Genomic DNA, 17,666 nt, shown 5'->3' with positions numbered 1-17,666 from the left:
CAAGGGGAGGCAAAAATAACGTTTTTTACCGGATGCAATAAAATCCAGACTGTATGAAAACTGCATCGGACTGACTGTCAACCTGTAGATGTAGAAGTAATAACAGTGAAGATATTTTCATTTTACTACATTTATACTGTAAGAGTTGACCAACTGAAAGAAATTTGTGAAAATGTTGATGTACACTATCAAAATTTTTCAGGATATAGTAAGAATAGGTGGCTTGCTTTAAGACCAGCTATTGAGAGGATTCTGAAGTTATTCAAACCTTTGAAAACATAATTTTTGTTACAGGACAAATGTCCCAGCCTTCTTGAATAGTTCTTTGACGATCCATTTGCTGAAATGTGGCTTTTATTGTACACAAAGTACAGTATTACATGATTGCACATTGAAGGCACAGTCCCAAAAAGTTTCTATGATGGAAGTTTCTTGTATTTGAAGAGATTTGCAAACGAAGCTGTCAGAAAGAAAAAAAATGAGCTATTCACCCCAGTCATAATAAATAAGATGCTTCGAAATTTAGAAGGGAAAGGATGACAGTGAACTTTTTGATGAGGTTACGTATGTTAAGGAGTTTTTGACAAATGAAAAGGTGAAAGAATGGAAAGATAATGATTCGGAAGTAGATAAGAAATGGGTAGAGATTTTCTCTCTCTCTTTCGTAATAAAAATATTTCTTTTTCAAACATTTCAAAACTGTTGAGTTTTGCCGGTGTCTCCCTGGGCCCAATGCTCCTGCAGAGAGAGTATTTATTCTCTCTAATGAAAATCTCTTGGACGTCAGAGAAAGTCACCTGCAGCAGGTAACTACATTGAGGTCTGCACTAACAGTGAAATACAATTTCGACTCGAGTTGCTCTGACGTTTATGATTATGTGAAAACCCAACCCTCACTCCTTGGGAAAATAAAAACGAGCCAGAAATGCACTTAAGCGTAAGGGTTAATCTAAAAATTATTTTGTTTTGTTTTACTGTTCATTGAATCATGTCTATAGTTTCTCTTTTATGCTATCAAAGCAGATATTTTACCATTGAAAGTAATTCTTGCTCTGAACAAATGCTGACTAGATCATATTCTCTCATTTATTCAAATGTTTGTGTATATATCTAAATAATACCTTTTTGAAGGATAAATCTCATATGTCAGGATGAAAAGATCAAGCAGCTGCAATTCTCTCTCTCTCTCTCTCTCTCTCTCTCTCTCTCTCTCTCTCTCTCTCTCTCTCTATATATATATATATATATATATATATATATATATATATATATATATATATATATATATATATATATATATATATATATATATATATATATATATACATATATAATGTTTGTATTAGGGTTATCCTTATGCATAGCATATACGTACTTGTTAACTTATACAGGTGTCCCCTTTCACATCTCAAACAAATGGTCACCCTAGGTATGATAAACCCATAAAGTTTGTTGCCCTCTGGTGGTAGTGATGTCTTACCCCACAGTACTCTTTTCCAGATAGTAAGTCATATGTATACCAAGTTTGGTTGAAATTGCTCCATGCATATCAGAGTTATGCTGAAACACACACACACACACATACATACATACATTTATATATAGATATATTACCCAATTTATATATAGATATATTATATACATATATAATATATATATATATATATATATATATATATATATATATATATATATATATATATATATATATATATATATAGTTTCATAGTGTTTTAAGACATGCTATGGATGGGTATGTTTGTTTTTAATATCATATATGGTACGCGTTGGGTATGAAAAATATCAGTTTCAAACTTTAGTGAAAATTGTTCTGAAATACTAATGTGGATGTCTGGTATATCTTTATAACCATACTAATATATTTTAGAGAACTAACCCCAGTTACTACTGCATCAATAAATGCCAGAATAATTACTGTGTTAAAAAAAAAAGAATACTACAACAAAATATCGTAGTCGAGGGAATATTAATTTTATCAGTTTATGTCTTCTTACTAGCTTAGGTATAAATAATTTCGGTTCAGTTTACTGAACATTATTTTTCTCCTCCCGCTGTTATTGTTGGCATCCTTTAATCATAAAAATCTTGGTTTCATTATGACTGTATTTGAGGACAGTCAGTTGTAAAATGTTAACCTTCCATCCACGAACGGGGACGCTGAACAGATTTGCATTACGGAACCATTAAATTATGGTGCACACGACAAATAATTCGCCTGTAGAGGTAATCTCCAATATTATAATGTCTAAATATACTATTTGTCTCACATGGTTACTTCTTAGAACGTATAGAATTTGCTATATTTCGGGAAAATTGTAGGCACTAGGTAGCGAAGTAAACTTCAGTCTTAAAGTGAGTAGCTAAGATCAGTTCGAAATTCCTGTGTTTTATGATGTGTGTATATATATATATATATATATATATATATATATATATATATATATATATATATATATATATATATATATATATATATATATATATATATTTATATATATATATATATATATATATATATATATATATATATATATATATATACATATATGTATAGATAGATATATGTTTAATTGCCTGTTCTGAGTAACGGATTACTACATTCCCGATTACTGTTATTCGGGATACTTGATACAGTGTGTGTGGCAACAGTAATCCAGACAAAAATCAGCGCACGAAGTATTTAGATCATCAGCAGTGAAACGCTGTTGTTATCTGCTCCACTGGAAGACTAAATACTTGACTTCCTACCAAAATTTAAACTGAAAGATGGCTTATGACTGATAATTTTATTAATGATAGCATTTAGATCTAGCTTGTAAGCAGGTGTTCCGGTCTCTCGTGCTGGAAATGATTACAGGCATTTGTCCTTGTAAATTGCACACTCCAAGGGAGAAGCCTTGCAAATATACGCTTTGTCTGTCTATCTTTATTTCTGTCGGCCTGTTAATCTCTCTCTCTCTCTCTCTCTCTCTCTCTCTCTCTCTCTCTCTCTCTCTCTCTATATATATATATATATATATATATATATATATATATATATATATATATATATATATATATATATATATATATATATATATATATACATACATACATACATACATACATATATATATATATATATATATATTATGTGTATATATATATATATATATATATATATATATATATATATATATATATATATATATATACATACATATATATATATATATATATATATATATATATATATATGTATATATATATATAGCTCTAGTATCGTGTGAGGAATATGAGGAATATATAAAATCATCTTTTATATCCTGATGATCTCACGATGTAAATGGTTATAGATTTTCACAAAACTAATATTTGCTTTTATCTTGCAGGTTGCAGTTATAAATCCCAGTTAGCGTTACAGCAAAGGTGAGTGTTATGACGGCTTTTGTTAGGAGAGCTGTTAATCAGCTCAGTGGTCTGGTTAAACTAAGATATACTTTTGTTCTTAAAGCCACAGTGATAAAATTATATTTTGATTTGTTGACACCTAACTGACGAAAACTAATGGAAAAAAATATAAGAATCTTAAAACTCTTTTTGGTACCTCATTTGACATTTTACGTGTCTCCAGCTCGAAAGCGCGCTGTCCTAACTTGAGAAATTCCTGGAAAGCACTCTTGAACTTTATCCGTCTATATTGTATCGATGTGCATTAGAAATGCAGCCTATTGTTACATTTCTTGATAAAATCAGCCAATACATTATCACTACTAAAATTTTTTGATTGACAGATTTAATGCTGTAAACTGCCGTTTCAAGTTCATTAGTTGCCGGAAAAAAACTTGGCAGTGGATAATCAAAGAATTCCATAGGAGTATTTCCTTTTGTTATTGCCATTCAAGATGAGCTTGATTTTATCAAGCATTTATGAACTCATGGTTCTGAACTGAGGCAGAATCTGAAAGCAAACTGTAGATATCTTTAATGTGGGTAAGAGCGTGCCATCTACGAAGGTTGTTTACATATCCATCCGCACTTGCATTTTTTAAGAATAAATCATTACTGCTTCACAATGGAGCAAAACCTTTTGTCTAACAGAGTATATTATCACACTTGCTACACAAATCGGACTAGACTCTTCTGGAGTAAAGATTAGCAACCAGCGAGGCTTTAAATGGACCCATTCAGTTGAGGCAAATGATCCCCTACGTGAGTGTCTTCGGGCTCTGAGCAGAACGCCCTGTGAAATACGAGAACGACTTCGGATTACACGTCAGGAAAACCAATTCGTTGTGCGTTGCGTAAAGGTTTGGCTAGTAGCCGCAGCTTTCGGGGAAGTGGGATACGGGGTGGCCAGGTAACCCTGAGTAATTAAGGGGTAATTACCGTAATTTAAGAGAGCATGGAGTTTTATAGGTCTTGCAGTCAAACATGGCTGTTGACTGCTTAACCTTTCTTTAAAGTTTTCACTTTTGTTTGCTTGTGATTCCGTTTAGGTGCGGACATTAATTAGAAGATACATAACTGTCAATTTGATGCTGTTAGAGTTACTCAAGTCTCTATTACTACTACTGACTTTACGTCGGTAACTTCGCCAGAAATTAGATAAACTACAGAAGTTAGATAAATGGACATCTTACATCATATCGTGTTCTAACAATATATGCGAGGATTTCTTTCTCTATATATGCGAACCTTTTGTATTTTCAATCCATCTCTCATAGGGTAAAAGGTTTCTTGGGAATCTTGTATCCTCTCTCTCTCTCTCTCTCTCTCTCTCTCTCTCTCTCTCTCTCTCTCTCTCTCAGAGTGTTGTATAAATGAAAATGACTACTGTCATTTTCAGAGACTCTGACTCAAAGGCATCTTTATTGTCGTTTCTTTGATTTTGTAGATGTGCTCCATTCACGCTAAACCGCGCTGTGACTATTGCCGCGTCATCTGCTCTCCTGTCATGTAACTGAGAGAGCATTTTGTCCATTGTTTGCGTGTATTTATACATGTGCATTTTTCCATCTACATAAGCATTCATGTGTGAACACGTTCCTGTGTAAGAAATATAAACTGAAGGTGTCTACATAAACAGTGTAAACCAGGGCCAGCGACTTGAAGGGAAACGCGCACAAAGAGACCTAAGCCAGTGCACGCTTATTTATCTACGCTACATACATTATTTTTCCACTTCAACTGGCAGCAGTTTTCCCACTTTAATGGGGCCATTTTTCAAACCTCCCACACAACTGGCTTTTTTCGCTTTGTGTAAGACTCTAGTTCGTGGACCAGTTTTCTGTTCTAGATGTTATAAAATGGCCTTTTCTGTATGTATATGTATATATATATATATATATATATAGAGAGAGAGAGAGAGAGAGAGAGAGAGAGAGAGAGAGAGAGAGAGAGAGAGAGAGAGAAATATTTGATAACGAGTGGTTTCATCCCGGTGGAGTCATTTTAGATATAATTGTCAATTCTGTACATTTTGTTCTCTCATCTTCTCTCTTTGTCTGTCTCGATTTCCAACTGGGACCCATGACTAGAATCGGCTGACAGCCAGGTACACCATTCACTGCTTAAGTCAACAGACACACCAAGACAGATCGCTACCACCTAAACGGAAGATGAAACCCGTATCCTCTCGCTAGTCAGGCGGGACCTTACCTTACAGACCTTACAGTTCGTTCGGGTTGCCCCAGGTCCCTCAGTGTGAGGCACCTCTGATGTCTACCAGAGAATTGCTAATGCATCTTCCGGTATACTTTGCATCTTGCAGTCTTGGAGGGTCTGAGATGCATCTTAGATATTTGTCGAGCTTATTCTTAAACACATCTACGCTCACTCCTGATATGTTCCTCAGATGAGCTGGTAGCGCATTGAATAGACGCTGCATTATCGATGCTGGTGCGTGGTGGATTAATGTCCTGTGTCCTTTCCTTAGTTTTCCTGGTAGTGTTTTGGGCACTATTAATCTACCTCTACTTGCTCTTTCTGATATTTTTAGCTCCTTGATGTTTTCGGTAATTCCTTCTATCTGTTTCCATGCCTGTATTATCATGTAGCGTCCTCTTCTCCTTTCGAGACTATATAAATTTAAGAATTGTAGTCTTTCCCAGTAGTCAAGTTCCTTAACTTCTTCTATTCTAGTTGTAAAGGACCTTCGTACACTCTCTATTTGTGCAATATCCTTTTGGTAGTGTGGGTACCATATTATATTGCAATATTCAAGTGGGCTACGTAAATACGTTTTATAAAGCATAATCATGTGTCCGGCTTTTCTTGTTTCGAAGTGGCGGAGCAACATTCCCATTTTTTATTTGCATTTTGCCAATAGTATTGCTATTTGATCATTGCATAACATATTCCTATTCAACATCACACCAAGGTCTTTAACTGCTTCCTTATTTGTGATCTTCTCATTATTAGGTCCTTTATATGCATATAGCATTCCTTCTTTATCACCATAGTTTATTGATTCAAATTTATCAGAGTTAAATACCATCCTATTTACCTCTGCCCATTTATATGTTTTATTTAGGTTTCTTTGTAGCGAGTTCCTATCTTCATCACAAGTAATTTCTCTACTTATTCTTGTGTCATCGGCGAAACTTCTCACTACCGAGTCCTTAACATTACTGTCTATGTCTGCAATTATAATCACAAACAGCAATGCAGCTAACACCGTATCTTGTGGCACACCGGATATTACCTTAGCTTCATCCCATTTCTCGTCGTTTGTAATCACTATCTGTTTTCTGTTTTGCAAATATTCTTTTATCCATCTTCCTACTTTGTCCACAATGTTATGTTTTCAATGGCTGGGTTTGTAAATGAATGACTCTGTAATTCTGTTCCCTTTTGCAATTTTCACAGCATTCGTCGAGTGCACCTTTTTCTGGTGGGTTCACCGGCTAAATTTTATTTTGAAGTTTACAGTTGGCGAGATGAACGTTATTTAAAAATTTTTTTTTTATAACATCGTGATACCGTTCGTGTATGTTGCGTTGCATGCAAGAGTTAAATGGCTTAACGAACCGAATATCACTGTGGAATACAAAAAAAAAAAATTGTGGCACCATAGTATTTGATTGGACGATTATTTTTCTTTTATTTCGGTAACTTTTTCTCTTCTGTTTCTTTACCCATCGTGATAGTATGCTTAGATCAACGTTTCTTGCTAAAGTGGAAAAATTTCTGGGTGCAAACAGAAGGGACTGAAGCTCAGAATCATAATTTACAAAGAGAGAAGGCATGAGCGGCAGACAACATGAACCTAGGGCAGATGAATAGTCTTCCCAGACAGTACTCAAGATAAGCAATTTTATGATGATTCATCTGAAATTCATTTGAGAACTCTGATAAACTCTCTTATTAGATATTGTTCATTTTATAAAACAAAGGAGTAATTTTGATATGGGGATCTCAGTCTTTGATAATTAACCTGTCTATCAGTCATTATTTTTCGCCCTTAAATTACAGAATCCTCTCTCTCTCTCTCTCTCTCTCTCTCTCTCTCTCTCTCTCTCTCTCTCTCTCTCTCTCTCTCTCTCTCTCTCTCTCAATGAACAGCTAGATTTTAATTGTGCATAGTATTAAAATCCTGAAGATTTGAAACTAGATGAATATCATTGTGTAACCTACATTTGTTAAAATCTTGAGTATAAAATCATATTTATAGTCTTGAATAAACTTTATTATTTTGATGTTGTTGATTAAACACGATGTGATGAATTGTGGACAGAAACTTTTCTATATTTTCGTTGAATGCCAGATAAGTTGATACTCTGCAAATGCTCCACTGAAATCACTCACCTTCATCAGGATACTCAATCTCTGTCTGGAAAATAACCTACATTCTGCCGGAGAGGAAGTCTCGTAATATAGACGGCATGATGCCTCATGAATTATTTACCGTCCTCGCGGTTTAAGCCCGTCAAGTGATTACCCGTCCAGACGTTTAAGAGAACCAAGGGACCCTGTAGATGACGTGTAGGGGAGGAAGATGGAAGACTTTATGAATGAATTGTCCTGGAGATGACGGTCAAAATTCATGCTCCTCCTCCTTGACCGAGCTTTTTTGGCAGTTTTTATCACCTAATTTATTTACAGGAAGTTGGAAGATCAAGCTGTTTTATGAACGTAAAGCGCGAGGATTCAAAATTTTCGTGTATAGCTATCTATTTTATTAATTTCCTTGGCTGCCTTTCTGTGCGTGTTGTGTGTCACTCCACCCCCTTCCCTCCCCATTTCCTCTTCCCCTTTCCCCTTCCCCTCCCCTATCCCCTACCCTTCCCCTGCCTTCCCCTGCCTTCCCCCTCACCTCCCCTCCCTTCCCCTCATCTCCTTCCCTTCCCTTCACCCTTCCCCTCCCCTCCCTCCCCTCCATTCCCCATCCCCTCCCCCCCTCCCTTCACCTCACTTTCCCCTCCCATCCCCTACCCTCCCCTTTCCCTTCCCCTCTCCCTCCCCTTCCCCTACCCCCTCCCCTTCCTCTCTCCTTATCCCTCCCCCTTCCCTCTCCCTCCCCTTCCCCTCCCCCCTTCCTCCTCCCCTTCCTCTTCCCCTTCCGCTTCTCTTCCTCCTCCCCCTCCTCCTTCCCATCCCTGTGCAGAAACTTTTAACATTAAGTGACCCAACGGTATATAACAAAGGATTTTTGGCTGAGCTTTGTTGTTTCCATTTCGAAATGGACTCGGCAGGTAATTCTAGAACAACAGCCGGCATTACTGGTGATGATCCGGAACCGCCAATGGCATCAGCATTGCTTCAAAATCCATCAGCAGCTTCTCCTGCACCTACACCAAAATATGGTCAGTCGTTTGTATATAACTGGAAGGAAAACCAGTCTGGTGCTGCCCGTAGACTTTTGCTGACTGTTATGAGTAAGGTTAATTTAGTTGCGGGTATGGGTATGGGTATGGTATGGATATGGGTATGGGTATGGTATGCATATGAGTATGGGTATGGTACGCATATGGGTATGGGTATGGACATGGGTATGGGAATGGCATGGTATGGGTATGGATATGGGTATGGGTATGCATGAATATGAGTATGGGTATGGGTATGTTAAGGATATGGGTATGGGTATCAGTATGGGTATGGTGCGGGTATGGGTGTAGGTATGGGTATGGGTATGGATCGGATATGGGTATGGGTATGGGTATGAGTATGGGTATAGGTATGATACAGATATGGGTAAGGGTATGGGTACGGTAAGGATATGGGAACTAGCAAATAAGGATATGGGAACTAGCAAATGCGAGCGATAGCGAGCATCTGCTAGTTTAATCATTAACTCTCTTTTATGTTCGTGTACGAGGTTTGCTATTAGAGAGAGAGAGAGAGAGAGAGAGAGAGAGAGAGAGAGAGAGAGAGAGAGAGCACCCACAGATTTTCAGAGTTATTTCCATTCGGTTTTCATTTTCAATTTCCCCAGTTCGCTTATTAAAATTCCGCTCGCTTCTGTGGAAATGTGGCTGAATCATATATGGAATATTTGTTCTGCAGTCTCAGCGGCCTGTCGCCTCTGTTTTCCACGCTCTCTCCCTCACATTATTTCAGTGACCTTTTTTCCAGTACCTCTTCCACCTTCCCAGATTTACCACCATCCTCTTGACACTTCCGTAATATGCTTTATGTTCACCAACCTTGCGTCTTCTTTTCTTTCCACTTTCCAAATCCATCTCAGAACATTGATCCGTCCTAATACCAGCCTAGTCTTCACTAGGAACTGAGATTGCTGGATATGTTATGACGTAGATTGCAGCAAGTCATTTAAAGATAGGAGATAGGAGGATTAGGAGATTGGAGTACTTTAATGTTTGCTTTAATTTTAATTTTCCTTGAACGCTTCTTGGTCGTTCATTGTGGTCGCAAGTGAATGACTGGAAGTAACAATTGGTAAGCATGGTGCAAGATTCGCGTCATTGAGGTTAGTGGAGTTCAGGTTTAGATTTGGCAGGAGCTCGTATGGTGGCCGTTACAGACAAGTGAGGGGAACAGGTCAGAAGTCTATAATTGAGTATCCCTCATTGCTAAGAGCATTGTAAACTGTTAATTTCAAATAAATTGATGTGGAGCATAACCGTTGGGAATTATTTCAGATTTAATTTTAGGATGAATTTATCGATATTTATCCTTTCGTCTGCCTGCATATGCTCACAATATCAGTAATGATGAAACACGTAGAGCGCAGGGCTCGTGTTAGCAACGTTTTGGTTTGAGCCTATACTGCAGCCCGTTACTAGGCTTAGCTGTGAATGAATGTTAGGTGTCAAGAAAATGGGGCACAGGGATCCTCGCCTTATCCCTAGAGACTCGCTGGGAACCGAATGGTAATAATTTTAGACTCCATTTCCCAAAAAGGAATATGTATATGTATATATATATATATATATATATATATATATATATATATATATATATATATATATATATATATATATATATATATATATATATATATATATATATATATATATATATATATATATATATATGTATGTATGTATGTATGTATGTATGTATGCATGTATGTATATATATTAGTCATTTTCCCTAAGAATTAGCGACGCCAGAAAGTTTTTCGGTTGATGTTACTACCCATGTTATTTTTGGCCCTGGTCAAGGGTTCAGAATAGCAAACATATTAATTATATGCATACATATGTATATATATACATTTACGTATATTGAATATAAATAAATAAAATATATAATGTATATATATACATATATATACATATATAATTATAATTATATACACCACATACCATTTTTAGCCTTGGTCAAAGGTTCAAAATGGCAAACTTGTTAAACATATATATATATATATATATATATATATATATATATATATATATATATATATATATATATATATATATATATATAATTAAGATGTTTCCTCAATCATGGAGCGATCCAGAGAAAAACAGGACGGTTCATATGTATGCAAAAAAAATATGTTACTGCAATGTTATCATCGGACTGTAAAGCCATATCAGGCATTCGGATGGTTTAAAATCTGATACATATGTACACAGGAGCATGTGCGTAGATCCTTGAATCCTAGATACATCCCCAGTTTAGAAAACCTGCACAACATTAGCCTCCTACACGGAAGGCTTATAAAAGGGTAGCAAAGCCCTTTCGCTCTAATACCTCTTTCACACCTTATCCAGCCCTCTCCTTTTCCTATCCTAACACTCAAAGTTTATGAACATTTTACAACAGTTTTTCCTCATCTCTTCTTTCCACGTGACAAGACCATTTCAAAACACACTTATCTATCCTTTCATCCATTCTAACCATTTTACCATTCTTCTATGTATCTCCACATTTTTCCCCCCTTCCAGTACTTTTTATGCCACATCTCACATGCCTCAACCTTTTTTCTTCTTCCTTAAAAGAGTGTAGGCTCTACAAACCCTTTGAACATTGATAACTGTGTCTCTTCCCAGATTTGTCACAAACCGTGCTACCTTTCTTGCTTTACCTGTCCTGTAACCTAACACTTCTCTTACCCAATTATTACTCATTATATTTACTCCCAAATAAGTACATGTATCAGTTGTTCTTAATCGCCCATCTATCTACACTGAACTCATATATCTTCTTTGTTTCCAATTTCATATGTAACCTTACTTTTAATCACATTTGCTCATGACTTTCGCAATAAGCAAATCCTTTAAATTCTTTTCACTATTTTCTGCAGTTTTTCTTCACTATTTCTAATCAGTGTTGTATCATCTGCATACATAAGCCATTCTATTTCCTTAATGGCCAATTTTATTATTAGACAACTTTGCATTTGCAGTTACTGTCTACTCTCTGACTCTTTGCATAATTCAGTTCATGAAGATATTAAGCAGCCACAGAAACCTAATACGTCCTCGTATGTTCTTCACTGTTATCCTAACCCATTCACTCACACGTCTATATATTCTAACACATGCTCCACTTCCATCAGAAATACTTTTAATCCAAGAATACAATCCTCGTTGCTTCTGTCGATTGTATAATACCCTTTCTACGGGGTTCATGTGCGCCACGTGCCACCTTTTCAGTCTAATTTCAGATTTCTTGCATCACTGTATTGCAACAATCCACACAAATCCTCTTTGTCAAAACCCAAACAGACCTTCACTTATTAATCCTGCCGTACAGTCTCTTCTACCACTTTTACCCTTATACAAAAGAACAATTAAAACTCCTGCCCATTCCATCAGAACCTCTCACTTATCCAGATATACCTTACACCCCCTGATCAACCACACTGTCACCACCTTGCCACAGCATCTCGCATATAAACCAATCAATTCACAGTTTTTATCCATTCTTCAAACTCCTTACACCTTCAAAATTCAATTCCACAAACATTCTCGCATTTTCAATAACCTTTTCCATTCTTGAGTCCTTCAGCTCTTATTTTTCATGTCCACATTCAATAAATCATCAGAACACTCACTCTAATGACCCAGAACCATGATCACTTCATATGGTCTCTCTCCATTTTCATAGTATATACATATATATATATATATATATATATATATATATATATATATATATATATATATATATATATATATATATATATATATATATAAATATATATATATATTATATATATATGAAAATGATAATGTAGCTGGCAAATAAGTAAGTGAATAACTTCAGCCCTTAGGCAGATAGAAATTACATCCAGTATGCAAAGGTGTTACAAACACACAACATTACCAACCACACTATGGCAAGAAATTTTTTAGTCCAGTTTAAAAGTTAGCGTCATGTATGTGCGTACCTCCTTTGAGCCTCAAGCATGCATTCATAGAAAGCTCTCTCCCATGCCATTATACATGACATTGTAAATCACTTTCTCATAAATGTAATAGCCAATTCAATTAGAATAACTTTCAACCCTCAGGAAGTTTGAAGTCTCATTTAAGATAGTTTTACCATTAAAGCCTCTCCAGAAAATTTGTCACCACCTTAAGAATCTGTGACAACTCGGCTCATACTTACTGCATGCCTCAAGCATATTTTCACAGGAAACTCTCCTCCACAATCAAATATCTGATATTGCAAATCACTTTCCACCAATATATATATATATATATATATATATATATATATATATATATATATATATATATATATATATATATATATATATATATATATATATATATATATATATATATATATATATATATATATATATATATATATATATATATATATATATATATATATATATATATATATATATATATATATATATATCACTAAGTCCACGTCGGAAGGTGAGTGAAAACCGGGACTTTGAACAAGTACTTTCTTAGTTTATTCTACATATTCAAGTTCACACTGAATACAAAAAAAGTTGAAAGAGGTTTATATACAAAAACAGAAGGTGGGGGCGGGGTTGCAGTTTGTTAATCTGGGCAGCATGTTCTTTAAACAAAAAAGAGAGGGACAAAGCATCAAGGGATAATCCAGGGTGGAGATTAACATTCCTGGTGGAAGTAGCTTCGATGAAGACAGCCTCTAGCAGATTTCTTTTTCGATGGTCGTTGACCTTGTAGATGACCGTTGACTTATCCCCGTTCATCCCACGGTCTGTCTTAAGTCAATGATCCACGATGCCATTATTTGATAAGCCTCTTGAAATGGCATATTTGTGTTGGGAGCTTCTTACTTTTAGTCCTTTTGATGTTTGACCAATATAAATCCTTATTACATTCTTTACAAGGAATTCTGTATACAATATTGTTTGAATTGGGTGGGCTATTCTTAATTAGTTTATTTCTCAAAATATTATATGTAAATACTAAGTTAAAGTCAATAGTTTTTAAAATGGGCCCTGCAGGAATGAAATTAGGATGAAATGGTAAACACAGAATATTCTTAGGTTCGTTGTTAACACTGGTTGGATTATAATATGACTTTTTTTCGCTTTATTTTTACAAAGTTCTAAAAAATATGGAGGGTAATATAATGAATCTCCTATTTCATCAATAATTTTAAACTCCTCTTCCAAAAATTCAGGACTACAAATTCTAAGAGCTCTAAGATACATACTGGAAAATGTTGACATCTTAATTTGTTTAGCATGGTTAGAGTAAAAATGAATATATGACAAATTATTCGTGGGTTTCCTACATACTTTAAAACAAAAATTTATATTATTTCTAATAACTAAGACATCCAGAAATGGCATGTAATTATTTTCTTCATATTCTACTGTGAATTTTATGGATGGTACAAGATTAATTGTTTGCAAGAAATCTGGAATATTTACATTTTCTTTAACAATACAAAAACAATCGTCTACATATCCAACCCAAAGCACCTTAGAGAAGAGATTCCTTGGAATAAGTCTAGACTCAAAGAATTCCATGTAAATATTAGACAAAAGTGGTGAAAGAGGGTTCCCCATAGCCATACCAAATATTTGTTCATCAAAATTACTACTGAAAGTGAATTTACAATTTTTTATACAAAGGGATATCAAATTGATAATAACATTGGTAGGTAATTCTAGATTATACAAGCCCAAATGTTGTGATAAATATTGAAGTAAGTCATCAATAGGAACTTTAGTAAATAAAGATGTCACATCAAAACTGGTTAATCTGTTAGTACTGGATAATTCAGTATGGGAAAGTCTAGTACAGAAATCATCAGAGTTTTGTAAGTGGGAATTTGAAATAGTACCCAGAATAGGTGATAGTAATTTGACAAGATATTTAGAAAGTTTATAACTAATAGAACCGGTTGAACTGATAATGGGCCGAATGGGAAAATCTCTTTTATGGGTTTTGATTAATTTGTACATGTACGGTAGGGATGGGCCAATCGTTGACACTTTCTCTTTTATTGAACCGAATTCCATTAGCATAGTTTTTATTTTAGAATTGAAACTTTTTATGACATCAGCTAATGGGTCTTTCCGTAGTTTTTTGTAAGCACTAGAATCAGATAATAAGTTTTCCATTTTTTCAGCATAGCTAATTTTATCCATTATTACAAAACAATTAGATTTGTCGGCTTTAGTAATGTGTAAACTTTTATCTTTCTTCGTTTCATGAATGACATTTATAAACCTTCTCGGGAAATTCACTATTTTATTAGGTATTTGTAGTAAGCCGAAGAAAAGACCTTTAACTAAATTCATTGAAGGTGATACAATTGTTTTTCTTTTCCAGTTTGGATATTTTTGAAGTAATGTTTGTGCACGATATGTCATCACTAATAGAATATGATAAGTCATAGCCTAAAGCACGTATAGATTCTGGTCCAGTTCTTTGTTCGAGAGGTTTATTACACAATCGTCTCTATGTTTGTTATTCCAGTCACTTATCTCGATGAGACTTTTTAATTTTTTATCCAGGTGGAGAACTAATTTGTTTAGCTTGAATCTAAGGTTATTAGAAATTTTGTTCAGTAGCACTATTGTCCAATCCGGAGGAATCATGTTCATTAAATTAAATCTATCGGTTCTCAATTTCATGAAAAAATTGAATTCGAGCCCTCTTGTCTTTTCTATGTTTCTTGAGGGAGATTACACACAATTCATTGAAAGGAGATTCACTGTCCATTCGTAATCGTCTAGGTAATAATGACTTTGGGATCACTTATTCTTGTAAACATTTTTGAAGGAATTTACGTCGAAGCCGAATACTGTGCGCTTTCACCAATGTCAGTTGGAAGTTGAAAAGAACACCTGCCAGAAAAGGAACAGGAGTAGAAAGTTTCTCGTGGACTTAGTGATATTCTCAAGCACGCGTTCCTTCGTGCTGTATTGATATATACAGTATATATATATATATATATATATATATATATATATATATATATATATATATATATATATATATATATATATATATATATATATATATATGTGTGTGTGTGTGTGTGTGTGTGTGTGTGTGTGTGTGTGTCTGTGTGTACTGGTAAGCAAGTGAGAGAATAAGTTTCAGTCCTCGAAAGTTCTGAACTTGCATCCAAGAATACATATAAATTAGAAGCACATAGCATTACTGACCATGACAGTTGCTATGACCTTTTTTGCAATGTCATCTAAGCAAGTGTCGTGGTCAGCAATACTGTGTTCTTGTAACTCCTAAGCAACTTGGAGTTCAAACCGCCTTAGTGCTGTACCTGATTCTCTTATCTAATTGCTAGTTATATAGACATTCATATTTAATGTATGAAAAAATTATTTCTATCCATATTACAGTAGACTGCAAAAGATCTCTAAGAAAATATTCTATGGCCAACACCAGTACGACTCATATGTAGTACTTCTATGTGGGAAGAAGTTAGTCTGCCAAGGCGTAGTCAATTATGCTGTGTGCTTGTAACTCTTGGAAGTTAGTTTAAATTGCTTGAGGCCTGAGCCATATTCGCTCACTTAATTGCTAGTTCAGTTTACGCACACTCACACACAAACACGCACACATAAATATATATATATATATATATATATATATATATATATATATATATATATATATATATATATATATATATAAATGGATGTATGTATGTGTGTATGTTTTGTATCACATACACTGAAACGCATCGAGCAATTTCAAACAAAATTGGTATAAATATGACTTACTAACTCGTAAAGAACACTGTGGGGGTAAGACATCACTAGTACCAAAGGGCACCAAAGGGGATGGGGGTGGAAGGGTTCCCTGAAACAGGGCTGGTTCTGCCAGGGAAACGAGTCTGGTTATGCCCGTATATTTAGTAGCTTTACGAATTTATCATACCTAATTCCGGTATACATATCTGAAAAAGAATGCTGTTGGGGTAAGACATCAATGGCACCAAAGAGGAGGGGTGGGGGTTGGGAAGGGGGTGACAAAGAGAACGAGAGAGAGAGAGAAAGAGAGAGAGAGAGAGTAGAGGGGGTGTTAGAGAGAAGAAAGAGGGAAAGAAACAGGGAGGTTGGAGTGAGAAGGAGAGACAGAGGGGAGAGAGCGAGAGAAAGAAAGAGGGAAAGGAAGTGAGAGAGAGAGAGAGAGAGAGAGAGAGAGAGAGAGAGAGAGAGAGATGGTTGGAAGAGAGAGAGAGAGAGAGAAAGAGAGAGAGAGTAGAGTGGGTGTTAGGGAGGAGAAAGAGAGAGAGAGTAGAGTGGGTGTTAGGGAGGGGAGAGAGAGAGAGAAAATAGAGGGGATGTTAGGGAGGAAAAAGAGGGAAAAAATGAGAGAGAGAGAGAGAGAGAGAGAGAGAGAGAGAGATAGAGAGAGAGATGGTTGGAAAGAGAGAGAGAGAGAGAGAAAGAGAGAGAGAGAGTGGGTGTTAGGGAGGAGAAAGAGAGAGAGAGTGGGTGTTAGGAGAGAGAGAGAGAGAGAGAGAGAGAGAGAGAGAGAGAGAGAGAGAGAGAGAGAAAATAGAGGGGATGTTAAGGGAGGAAAGAGAGAGAAAAAGATGAGAGAGAGAGAGAGAGAGAGAGAGAGAGTTTATCGGTTGTCATTCAGTTTTCCCTAGTTCCTCATTGGATGGATCGATATCGTAGCCTACTCGGCTAGCACTCTCCTAGGCCCGCGTTCGATTCACCGGCCGGCCAATGAAGAATTAGGGGAATTTATTTCTGGTGATAGAAATTCATTTCTCGGTATAATATAGTTCGGATTCCACAATAA

The 17,666-nt window shown here is 35.5% G+C and overlaps 1 protein-coding gene across 2 annotated transcripts in view; it reads left to right on the top strand.

Moving 5' to 3' along the window:
• The window catches only part of LOC136842618 (neuromedin-U receptor 2-like), an 833,892-nt gene that overhangs the window by 378,553 nt on the left and 437,673 nt on the right, over positions 1 to 17,666 (top strand). For both annotated transcript variants that reach the window (XM_067110224.1, XM_067110223.1), the window contains one exon: positions 3,393 to 3,429. The gene's annotated coding sequence lies outside the window, so the exon portion shown is untranslated. The remainder of the gene's footprint in view (positions 1 to 3,392; positions 3,430 to 17,666) is intronic.

The sequence above is a fragment of the Macrobrachium rosenbergii genome, chromosome 10 (assembly GCF_040412425.1).
Source record: "Macrobrachium rosenbergii isolate ZJJX-2024 chromosome 10, ASM4041242v1, whole genome shotgun sequence".
Lineage (NCBI taxonomy): Eukaryota > Metazoa > Arthropoda > Malacostraca > Decapoda > Palaemonidae > Macrobrachium > Macrobrachium rosenbergii.
This window is presented reverse-complemented; position numbering and strand designations above follow the sequence as displayed.